The 11,939-nt window shown below is 49.2% G+C and overlaps 1 long non-coding RNA gene across 1 annotated transcript; it reads left to right on the top strand.

Annotated features, from left to right (window-relative positions):
* Window positions 1–4,461: 4,461 nt before the first annotated feature.
* Window positions 4,462–10,235, top strand: LOC135186552 (uncharacterized). The gene is made up of 3 exons (XR_010307019.1): window positions 4,462–4,741; window positions 5,348–5,414; window positions 8,647–10,235. It is a non-coding gene; the product is annotated as an uncharacterized LOC135186552 (long non-coding RNA).
* Window positions 10,236–11,939: the final 1,704 nt, after the last annotated feature.

The following is an 11,939-nucleotide window of genomic DNA, read 5'->3' on the forward strand; positions in this document are numbered from 1 at the left end:
CACAGATGTTGCTGATCACAGGATCCCAGGATGTTAAAGGTTGGAAGTGACCTCTGAAGATATTGGAGTGCAATCCTCCCACCAGAGCAGGACCACATAATCTAGACCAGTGCTCTAGACCAGTGCTCCGTGACCCTTACGGTAAAGTTCTAACTCGTGTTGAGGTGGAACTTCCTGTGCTGTAGTTTACATCCATTGCCCCTTGTCGTATCACAGGGCTCAAGTGAGCAGAGGCTGTCCCTGTCCCCTCCTTCTTGACACCCATCCCTCAGATATTTATAGACATCCCCTCTCAGTCTTCTCCTTTCCAGACTAAACAGCCCCAGGTCCCTCAGCCTTTCCTCATAAGGCAGTGCTCCAGTCCCTTAATCATCCTTGTAGCCCTCTGTTGGACTCTCTCAAGTAGATCCCTGTACCTTTTGAACTGGGGACCCCAGAACTGGATGCAGTATTCCAGGTGGTGCCTCACTAGGGCAGAGTAGAGGGGGAGGAGAACCTTCCTCAATCTGCTAGACACACTCTTCTTAAAGCACCCCAGGATCCCATCAGCCTCTTGGCCACAAGGCCACATTGCTGTCCCATGGAGAACTTGTTGTCCACCAGGACTCCTAGGTCCTTCTCCACAGGGCTGCTTTCCAGCAGATCACCTCCTAACCTGCACTAGTACAGTTTATTATTCCTTCCTTATGGTTGGTCCTCCTCTCTCCATTGTATTCTTTAGCTAGAAACCTGAGTCCAACCAGCTGCTTTTTGCAGGCAGAGTGAATGACCTGCCAGGCTTGTTTGCTTGGTTTACACAGGACAGAATGGTAGGGATCTGAAGATCATCTAGTCCAAACACCATGCTAAAGCAGAGTCACCCAGATCAAATTGCACAGTAACAGGTCCAGGCAGGTCTTGAAAGTCTCCAGAGAAGAAGACTCCACCACCTATTTGGGCAGTCTGCTCCAGTGCTCCAGCACCCTTCTAGTAAAGAAGTTTTTCCTCATGTTCAAATGGAACCTCCTGGGTTCTGGTTTGTGTCTGTTGACCCTTCTTCTATCACTGGGCACCACTGAAAAGAGTCTGGCCCTATCCTCTTGCTCTTCACCATTGAGCTATTGATCAGCACTCAGAAGAGTCCCTCTTAGTCTCCATGCTAAGCAGCCCCAGGACTCTCAGCCTTTCCTCCTCAAAGATGCTCCAGTCCCCTTAGCATCTTTGTAGCCAACACTGGACTCTCTCCAGCAGCTCCCTGTCCCTCATGAATTGGGGAGCCCAGAACTAGAGGGGCAGGAGCCCCTCTCGCCCTGCCATCACACTCGTGGGGCTGTCCCTAGAGTGCCGTTGCCCGCCTGGCCCTCGGTGTGCGAGCAGAGCGGCGGCAGCGCGGAAACCGCTGCCATGGCGCTTGCTGCCAGCAGAGGGCGCGATTGAGCTGCTTTCCCGCCGCCTCCCGCGCTGCAGCCCGGGACCCTCCGCAGCGCCTCCGGCCCCCCTCGTCCGGCCCCCCAGGGCCCCTCCGGCGGCTTCTCGTACCTTCGGGCGCCGCGGCTCTGCGGACGCGGGTGGGTTTCGTTCCCCTCAAATCTGCTGACCCTCCTGAGTGGTTGCTCGAGCTCGCTCGTATGGTCCGGGCCGGGAGGAACAGGCAGGTGCGGGGGGGGCGCTGAGAAATCGGGGCCAGCGATGGAGGTCCCCAGCGGCCCTTGGCTCTCTCCTTGTCTCCAGCGGCCACCCTTGAGCGGAAAAGAAGATGCACAGGTCAGGGAGAGCCCAACTCCGGGCTCCCCAGCTCAAGAGACACAGGGAACTACTGGAGGGAGACCAAGGGAGGGCTACGAGGATGCTAAAGGGACTGGAACATCTCTGTGAGGAGCAGAGGCTGAGACCTGGGGCTGTCTAGCCTGGAGGAGAGCAGACTGAGAGGGGAACTGATCAGTACTGAGCAATATCTAAAGGATGAGGTCAAGAGGATGAGGCTGTGGCCATTCAGAGGACAAGGGCAGTGGGCACAGGCTAGGACACAGAATGCTTTGCTTGAGCTGAAGGAACATCTTTGCTGTGAGGGTGCTGGACCAGGCTCCCCAGAGAGATTGTAGAGTCTCCTCTTGTGGAGATTGTCAGAACTCAGCTGCACTCATTGCTCCACAACCTGAGCTAGGTGACTACATGATCTGCAGAGGTCCTTCCAGCCTCCACCATTCTCTAATACCATGACCTCTCTGCAGCTCTGAAGCTGCTCTCATTCCATCTCAGAGCAAAACTCACTCGGGCAAAACTCAGGGATGAAAGTCCCACTTGGAAGATATCCCCTGATGGGGACCTCGAGCCAGGAGATGGAAACTCATTCTCATTGCAGGACTGGAAGTTCTTGAACTCTCTGGGACCGAGGGCTGCAACCAAAGCCAGGCTGGCCCATCACAGCCCAGAAGTAAATGTGGCAAATGAACTTCACTCTGAGCAGGTACCAAGGCAGGAGAGTGGGATGCAGCTTCTCTGTACTGCTGTGCTATGCAACCTGCCCAGTGCCAGCCAGGTCATGTAAGTGGTCACCATGAGATGATGGATTTAATGGCAAAGGGAGACCGAGTGGGGTAACTGTACACCTTTTATAAATGGCTTTAGCTCCTGGGGATGAAAGGTGTTCTGTGAAGCTGAAATATTAAAACTCCCCTGGATTATTCATTAAGCATCAATTATCATCATCACATTTAATGTCAGATGTTTCTGCTCTAGGAGGGAACATATTTTTAGGCCAGTTTCTGAAGGAAAGAAGTTCTTGGTGTCAGTCACACAGTCTGTCCCCACCAGCTTGGGAACCTCCTGGATCATTTTGGCCAAAGTTTAGAGAGAGATGGAAGTCTCTGAAATGTTATGTTCCTGCAGGTTAATTAGCAAAAGGAATGGTGAGGGAGCCTTCAGACCCAGCTAGAGGTATGGATGCAAGAAGAGCAGGCAGCTGGTGGGGTGGCCAGGGATGCTCTTGGCTGCAGGAGAAGGTTAAGGCAGGGTGGCATTGCCACAAGCCCACAGGAGACTGGACTCCTCTGCCTCTGCTACCCACTGTGAAATCACTTACTCAAATGCCTGTCAGGTATGAATTAGCTATTGCACATTCTGTGTACTGCTCCTGCCTCACCTTGCTTGCACTTCCACAGCATTGTAAAGTCGGAGCAAGTTTTGGTTTGCCTCATCTGCAGAACAGGATGTTCCAAAATAAGATCTGATTTTCCTCTGTGAGAACCTAAGGCAAAAGTAAATTGTTACCCACTCCAAAACCAAACCAAACAAACAAGGACCAGCTATTTATCACTAGAACATCCTCAGAAAGGGCTCTAGATCTCTAAAAGCAGAAGTTTGATGCTGTGCAAAAAGAATTATGTTTCTGAGATGTATCAGCTCAATAATTAAAACAGCATTGATGAAATATAGATGTAAGATATTAATAAATTAAATTAAAGCCACTGAAAGCCAATTACCTTCTAAAAGATCTCTGATAGCTGAACTAATGAGATGGAGAATGATTAATTTAGATCCCCCTTTTAGGAGGTGATTATAAATTGCTATCATGCCACATCCAGTTACAAGGTTGTTATTGAAACTTGGAAAATGCATTTGGAAGGGCTTTTAAATATTCAGAATGAAGTAGAAATTAGAAAGGAGTCAGAAATAATTAAAAATTAGCTGTCTTGTCACATTTCAGCTTTAATCCTATTACATCTTCTAGTTTACACAGCTTCAGATGTCTCCCAGAGCACCGATCTGCGGTAATGTTGGGATTTATGTGTTTCAGTAATTGCAGGACTTCAAATATTTCTCCTTGTTTTGCTTTTTTGGGGGAATTGTTTCTTTGTAGGGTTATTGCACTTGCCACCAGTGCTGCCTGATGGATTTTTTTTGGGCTGTGGGCAGGTTAGGCCATCATCCATGGAACCATTGAGACCTTGCATGTCCAGGTGAAAATGCTGAGGAGCATCAGTCACGGTCTTTTTGATCAGGACAATGCAGAAGGCTTCTACTCTATTCCTAAAGCTGTTGCAGCCAAGCACAGGGCTCCTGGGGACAAGGGAAGGATGATGATGGTGTAATGCACACCTCTAGCTCACAAAACACAGCCTTGCTGCTGCTAGAAACAGGCCACAGAGGTTCACCAACCTCATTTGGTTGGGACTTGCCTTGCAGGGAACTTCACCTGAGCTCTGTAGCTGTGACTGCAACCATCTAACAACCCAGAGCCCTCATGCCCCTGCACTCAGGCTTTGCTTCTCCTGGTCCAAGGGGTGCAGAAATGCCTCCAGCAGCAAGGCTCCTGAGCCAGGAAGGAAAACGTGTCACAGGGGAGGGCAGCAGGGCCTTGAAATCTTCAGTACAGGCGATACTGGCAGCCATGGAGCTATGAACTACTCCCCCGTGGGAAACCATTGCCTCAACAGAGTGTGACCTTGGAGCTGGCAAACATCACTTGTGGGCAGTGAGGAGGGTGAGGAGCAGGTTTGCTTGGTCTGCACAGCTCTGCCTGGAGGGTCAGCACAGAAATACCCAGCTCTACAGGCAGAGGACCGAGAAGCACTGCAGCGAGAGCTTTAAAGACAGGCTGGAAACAGCCTCAGGTGGACTCTAGCAGAAGAGAAGGCAGAATCCCCACCACTACCATCACCACCCTGGAGAAAGAAGCAGAGGCCCCACCATCAGCATCATTCTGCTTGGAAGTGAAGGACTTAGGAGCCAGGATGCCTGCAGTCCTCCGGGCAATGGAGGGGTGAGCATAACTCAGGGAAAGCTGCAGCTGCTAAGGGAGGGGGTGGGTTCAGTGTCCATAAGGGATTTGGGTTTTTTCCTTTCATCTCCTTTCCTTCTGATAATCTAGATAATACCATCTAGCATTGTAAGTGGATTGATTAGCACTCTTTGATCAAGCTGTTAAAGCTTTTAAATAGTCAAACAGCAAATTGTCCTGTGTTAATCCTGGTTTTCTAGCCCACACAAGATGCCAGCGGTAGTCCATCAAGTGGAGAAGGCAGCATCCCTCCTGGGAGCCCTTATGGCATTTCTCTGAGCAGCCCTTCTGGGAGAGTTTTTTTGAGGTGCCTGTGGGGACAACTAGCGACAAGGCTACCCTGTGTTCCCATTGCCTCAACAAGTGTCTCACTTAAAGCACAGCACTCAGTTCTGGGGGGCAACAGAGGCACCTGTTTAAAAACATTTAAAAAGCTTGAAGTGGGAATTCCATCAGGAGAGAAAGCCTTCTGCTTTCTGCCCAGGAGGAGAACTGATGAAAGGGTGCCTCTAAGCATCCCTGGACAGGGGTAAAAAACCCTTCTGCTTTCTCTGTGAAAACAGCTGAATTAGAAATCCCTGTCTGGAGGACTTCTTGACTGAAACAACCTTCTGGAGGGAAGAAGAAAAAAAGGAGAGGAGCGGCTCAAACTTTGGTGAGCCTCTGTTATCTCCTCTCAGCCTGCTCAAGCTGTAGTTTGGAAGCAGCACTCTCTGTAAAGGCCAAAAAACCTAAAGGGAAAGATGTCCGAGCTGGCAAACTGGGTTATGCAGTGGGGACCAAACCCCTGGGGTCCTAACTCTTGCAGAAGCATCCAGCAGGCAGACCTGGAGTTTGCCAAATTAAAAGGGACGGCAAAGTCTAAACTCTTCTCCCAAAAGTTCCTAAAATGTGCTGGAGCTTGGGCTGTGTGGTTAGTGGCCAGAAGCTTAGCTGAAGAGAAGCAGGCATCTCAGGTAGAACTTCAGAACCTAAGGGAGGAAAATGAGAGGCTGAAAGCAGAAATAAAGGCTCAGCAACTTCAGCTAGAGGAGGGGAAAAGTCGAGAAGAGGTGGCGGCTGTGGTGCAAGTGCGAAGCGTGCTGCAGTACCAGGAGGTGTGTGAACAAAAACAGGCCATTCTGGATGAAAATCAGACCCTGAAGGAAAAGTTAGCTGTCAGCACAAAAGCTGTGGAGGAGGTGCAAGGAACAATCCGGGTATTGGTGCAAAAAATACAGATCCTAAAAGAGAAGAGCACTGACCACCGAGCCTGTGAGGAGAAGATGGAAAAGTTAAAAGCAGAATTAGAGGCAAAGCAGAGAGAGGTCACAACCCCTACAAAACCACCCTATGAAGGAGGCAGTGAGTGCTGGGAGGGGAAAAGATGGTTTGATCCAGATGGCAGCCCCTCCACAGAGGAGGGTAAGCCTGTGAGCTCACGTTCACTCGGTTTTGAGATGCCAAGAAGGTTTAAAGTAAACCCTGTTTCACCTACTAGTGCTCAGGTGGCTGTGAAAAGGGAAGGTGAAGGAGCAGAGGGGAGAAGCCAGGGAAATGTGCAGCCACAGGCAGATCGAGTTGCCAGGGGGGAAACAACCACTGCCGACCCAGTTCCACGCCAGTTCAAACCAGGGGGTGGCCAAGGAAGGAGAAAGCAGTGGACAAGGAGTTCGTGGGCCAGGGAGGACAGAGAGGGCTCAGGGGGAGAAAGGATGAGTAGAGGAAGGGAAAACGGCAGGCAGAAGAGGGACTCGGAGCTGCTGCAGCCTGCTGCCTCCACCGCTGCCACCCCCCGGCCGCCCTTCGTGGTGAAAGGGAAGAGAGAAAGGTGGCAGGGCAATAGGCCATGGCAGCGTGGCACAGCAGCCCCGGTAGCCACGGCCAGGAGGGAGCTGAGCACGATGCGAGTGGACATCTGGAGGCAGCTTCGGAAGCACGGGGAGGACATGGCCCGCTGGGATAATGCTCCCACCAGGGTGCTGCTGGATCGCCTGCTGGAGATCAGCAGGAGCAGGGAGGGGACTGAGCCTGAGGCCTCAGCCCTCCCCATCGTAGTCTAGAGCAGCTGGTCCCCCACCTCCCCGCACTCGTGGTCCACATCGCAGTCAGACCGCTGGCGAAGGCTCCCACGGGGGCGCTGGGGACTGGGAGCAGAGCTGCAGCAGCTGCAGGTTAAGGTGGAGAAAATGCAGGAGGAGTGAAGCTTTAAGGGGGTTTCATTTGCTTATTTTTACAAAAAGAACCAAGAGGGTGAAGCTGACTTTGCCAGGGCTGTGGTGGGCAGAGGCTGCTGTAGCTCTTCCTGGCGCTTGTTTCTCTGCAAGGAGTCCAGGCAAGGATAGCAAAAGCAGCTCAGGCCAAGTCAGCAGAGGCTGTTTTAGGGAAAAAGCAGAAGGCTTTAGGAACTGATAAAACACTGGAGCAAGTCCAGGCTGCAGTACCAACTGGGCTGCAGCATGTGCAAGCTGTCGTACGCAGCTGTGAGACTGAGAACTATCTATAGGTATCATAGAACAGCTTGGGATGCAGGAGACCTTAAAGATCATCTCTGGTTCCAAGACAGGGACACCTTCCACTAAATCAGGTTGCTCAAGGCCTCATCCAGCCTGGTCTTGAACAATTCCAGGGAGAGACCATTCCAGGGAGCAACCTCATTGTAAAGAATTTCTTCCTAATCTCCATTCTAATTCTACCCTCTTCCCACCCAAAACCATTCCTTCTCTTGCCCTGTCATTACAAGCCTTTGTGAAGAGTTCCTCCCTAGCTTTCCTGTAGCTCCCTTCAGGGACTGGAAGACCTCTCTAAGGTCTCTCCAGAGCCTTCTCTTCTCCATTCTGAACAGCCCCAACTCTCCCAGCTTGTCCTCATAGTGGAGGTTTTCTAGCCCTCTGATCATCTTCGTGGCCTTCCTCTGGACCTGCTCCAGCAGCAACGTCCCTGTTATGCTGGGGAACCAGAACTGGACACAAGACTCCACGTGGAGTCTCCGCAGAGCAGAGGGGCAGAATCCCCTCCCTGTCCTGCTGCTCTCCCTGCTTTGGAGGCAGCCCAGCACACAGCTGCCTTCTGGACTGCCATTGCAGGTTTATGGTGAGTTTTTCCAACAACTGACACCCCTAAGTCCTTCTCCATCACGCTGCTCTTGAGCAACTCCTTGCTTAACTTCTCTTTGTGCTTGAGATTGCCTGACCCAGGTGCAGGACCTTTCACTTAGCCTTGTTTAACTTCATGAGGTTGGCACAGGCCTGCCTCTCAAGCCTGTTCAAAAGGAGATGAAAGACTGTGCAAGGAAGGTTAGAGGAGTCCCAGCCACAATATAAACCCCGAGGGGCAAACAAGAAGAAAAGAAAAGCATCTTCTTTCTGGCTCTCCAATTGGTTAACCAGAAGGGTTTGGACTTAAAAAGAAAAAAGCACCATTTTCAAATATATTCACTGCCTTGTCTCAGAGATAAAGCAGCAGAAACAAGAGGTACAAATAGGGTGGACTCCAAAGGTACCAATGCCAACAGAGCAGCTTTAGTGTTGTTAAACTCAGCAGTGTGTTTGCATGTGAGCACGTGGGAGTATGGGCAGGAAAGAAAATTAGGATTGGTCTCAAAAAGAAAAAAACAGGAGGAAGAAAAGAGAGTGGAGACAGAGGAATGGTAACTAGAGAGAGGAAAAGTTAGAAGTAGATGATACATGTATATAGGAAGGTTTGAGGGGAGGGTTACTAACAATAACATATCCTAACTGATTTGGGACAGAGGTCACTGCAAGCAAATAGTTAAGCCTGTAATGTGTGGTTCTAGTTCAGCATTTAGGGGGTGGGGAGAAGGTAAAATACAAAAAGCCTGATCATGGTAAGGAGTATGAATGAATGTGATAAAGTTCAAACTAAAATATAAAGTTCTTCTGTTACAGAATCAACAGCAAACAAGTCTGATGGAGGATTGGTAAGAAGCTGTTTAGGAGCATCAGCTAATAGATTGTGTGGCAGTACAGAAGGATGCTGCTCATACCGTTGTGATCTGTTACCATCATCAACAAGTCCCCTGGGTGTGAGTGATCTGCCTTGGTTACCTAAGATAATTATTAACAGATCTTTGCTCTTTTTGTCTTCCCTAGGAAGCACAGAAGAATAAGTAGCATGTCCAAAGTCTGGATGTTATTAACTGTGTTGCTTAGTGTTTTGTTTTCTGCTGTTCTTTTGCTTTCTTATCATTTGTACATATGTGAAGGGGAAAATAGAAACTTTTTTACTTGTTGGGATTTTTAAGGTCAGTTGCTGAAGTTCAAACGAGAAGAAAACTGTAAGCAAACTGTGGTGACAAGGGAAAAAATTATCCACTTTAAAGAGGTCACCACCTCCAAACATCCTCTCTTGATGAGGATGGACATACCCTCCTCTTATCAATAGTGATGCTTTTATGTTATCAATTCTGTTATCAGTCTTTTCTGTTATCAATAGTGATTCATCAGCAATTCATCCTGATGATCACTGTTACCAGTGGTGATCACTTGCACATGATGCAGTGCCTGTACATGCAACACAGCAAACTGGGACTCTGGATCTGCAAAACAGGGCAGTTTGAGTACTCTCAGAAGCAAAGGCGAACAAATGAAGTGCAAAGATGTCTGGTCCATTAGCTTTTCTGTACAGTAGATATTCTCTACAAATAGAAAACTGTTGTATTTTTAAGGTATCTATTGTTAGTGCAGCTTTGCAATGCTAAGGCAAATGTGTAGTGCAGCTTTGAGTACAATTTAGAGCACCTGTGTATAAATTCATAGTTTTGGGATGAGCAGAAAACTGAAGGTCCCCAGTGATGGAGATATCAAGATAGAACATACTCATATGATATGTAATCCTCTCTATTGGTCTGATGAGGTGGTTTGTTTCATGATGGAGGAGAGAATGAAGTGATTTTAGAAACTTACCACAGGATGGTCCTGGAGATGAGAGGTGTCTGCCAGCGAGGATGGGCAGCCCAGCAAGATGGAGTGCTCCCAGCTGCACCCCTGGAAGGACACCAGCAAGCAGGAGGCACCGAAACGTGCAGATTGCACACTGAAAAAAGATCAGTTTTCAGTCACATTAGAACAGAGTTTAGCCAGATGTGAATATGAAGTGTCTCCTTTGCTTTGGGCCTGTAACCCAGGGTGGGGTCCAGCTGTGTTTGTGTGCAGACCCTGCACCTCTGTCTGTCTTATAATGTATGTGCATGGAGTGTAACCTTTAAAGTATGGTTTGAATTACACAACACTTTCAGGAGAGACACTAAAACCACTAGAAACCTTAAAACTGTATACTAAACAAAACCTAGTAACATTTGGTTTAGGTTTTGAGCAGTTGCTGCAAACAACAGAGCATCCCCTTGCAACTTTTGTAGTTCCACAGGCAGTAAAACAAGCCACCAAAGCAAGGTTTGCAGTAGGTGAGCAAGTTGCTCTTACTCCAACATCAGTAAAAGGTGCTGAGCATCATTCTTGGTGTCAATCCCTCTCAACAGCTACTGTTGGGCTTGTGCAGCCTGAAAATGTCATCCTGGCCATTGTAAGAGTTTGGTTAATTGTGTAAATTATTCTGGTTATAAAATCAAATATGAAGTAAACCAAGCAGGGGCTACACACCCAAGACCTACAGGCCATCCTCAGACCCACATGAGGCAAGACCAGGTAGGAAAGAGCAAATGCCTCCAAGAAGATCAATTGCTCGGTCCTGGTGAGGAGCCTTGAGCCACAGGAGGGTTTGCAGCATCCTTACTGGACTCATGTGTGGCAGCTTATGGCCATGGTTTACCAGGAGGAGGTCTGTATGCCTGTCACCCGTAATATAAGGTCTTACCACTGCCAGAAGTAGGCCATAAGGCTGAGTGGTCAAACTGAAACCTGACAGGGCTTTGTGAACTTTGCTTTGGTTGGGATTTGCTTTGCAGGGAGCTTCACATGAGCTCTGTAACTTTGATAACAGTCATTTAACAACCCGGACTTCTCACGCCTCTGCACTCAGCTTTTGCTTCTCCTGGTTCTAAGAGTGCAGAAAGGCCTCCAGCAGCAGGACTTGGCTGATGGAGCAGCTATGGGCACAGCAACTGGCCCCTGAGCCAGGAGGAAATGAAGGGGAGGGCTGCAGGGCCTCCAACACAGAGTGATCCTGGCAGCCTCTGGAGCTGAGAACTATTCCTCCGTGGGCAGCAGCTGCATCGGCAGAAGACTGTGACCTTGGGGCTGGGAAGCATCACTTGCAGGCAGCAAGGAGGGCGAAAAGCAGACCTGCAAGGTGTGCACAGCTCTGCCCAGAGGGTCAACACAGAAGTACCCGGCTCTGAAGGCTGAGGAGCACTGCAACGGGAGCCTTGGAGACAGGCTGGAAACGGCCTCAGGTGGACTCCAGCAGAAGAGGAGGCAGAATCACCACCACCATCACCCTGGCAAGGCAGATGGAGATCTGGGAGGAAGCTGTGGTAGTTGTGTCTGTACGAGTTTTGACAGCAGGGTGTTAAGAGATTGCTTTCTTTTATCCCCTTTCTCTCTGCTACTCCAGATAATATCATTTATCATTGTTAGCATCATTGTAAGCAGATTGATGAGCACTCTTTGAGCAGACTGTTAAAGCTCTTAAGTAGATTAACAATAAATTGTGTGTCTTCTCATACAAGTTGTGTTTCTCCAGCCAATAGAAAAAGCAAAGTTTTGTGGGAAAGCAATGCTGACTTCTGGGTGGAGATATTTGCTAGGCTGGAATAATAATGGGAAGAAAGATGAGCACCCAAAGATAACCTCAGAAAACTGGGTCTGGTCAAGTGCCAGACTTTGTTGCCTTTACAGTCTACAATGTAGTGAGGCGGAGGTTGGTCTCTTCTCCCTAGTATCAAATGGCCAATCACATCCTGGGCTGCATCAAAAGATGCTTGGCCAGCAGATCCAGAGAGGTGATTCTGCCACTTAGCTCTGCTCTGGTGAGACCTCACCTGAAGTACTGCATCCAGCTCTGGAGCACTCAGTATAGGAAGGACACAGACCTGATGGAGCAGGTCCAGAGGAGGGTCACAAAAATACTCAGTGTTGGAGCACCTCTGCTATGAGAACAGGCTAAGGGAGCTGGGAGTGTTCAGCCTGGAGAAGAGGAGGCTTCACAGAGACCTAATAGCAGCCTTCCAGTGTCTGAAGTAGCAGGTGGGATCTGAATGTCTCCAGAGATGGAATCTCTTCCA

Source organism: Pogoniulus pusillus, chromosome 25 (assembly GCF_015220805.1).
Source record: "Pogoniulus pusillus isolate bPogPus1 chromosome 25, bPogPus1.pri, whole genome shotgun sequence".
NCBI classification, from domain to species: domain Eukaryota; kingdom Metazoa; phylum Chordata; class Aves; order Piciformes; family Lybiidae; genus Pogoniulus; species Pogoniulus pusillus.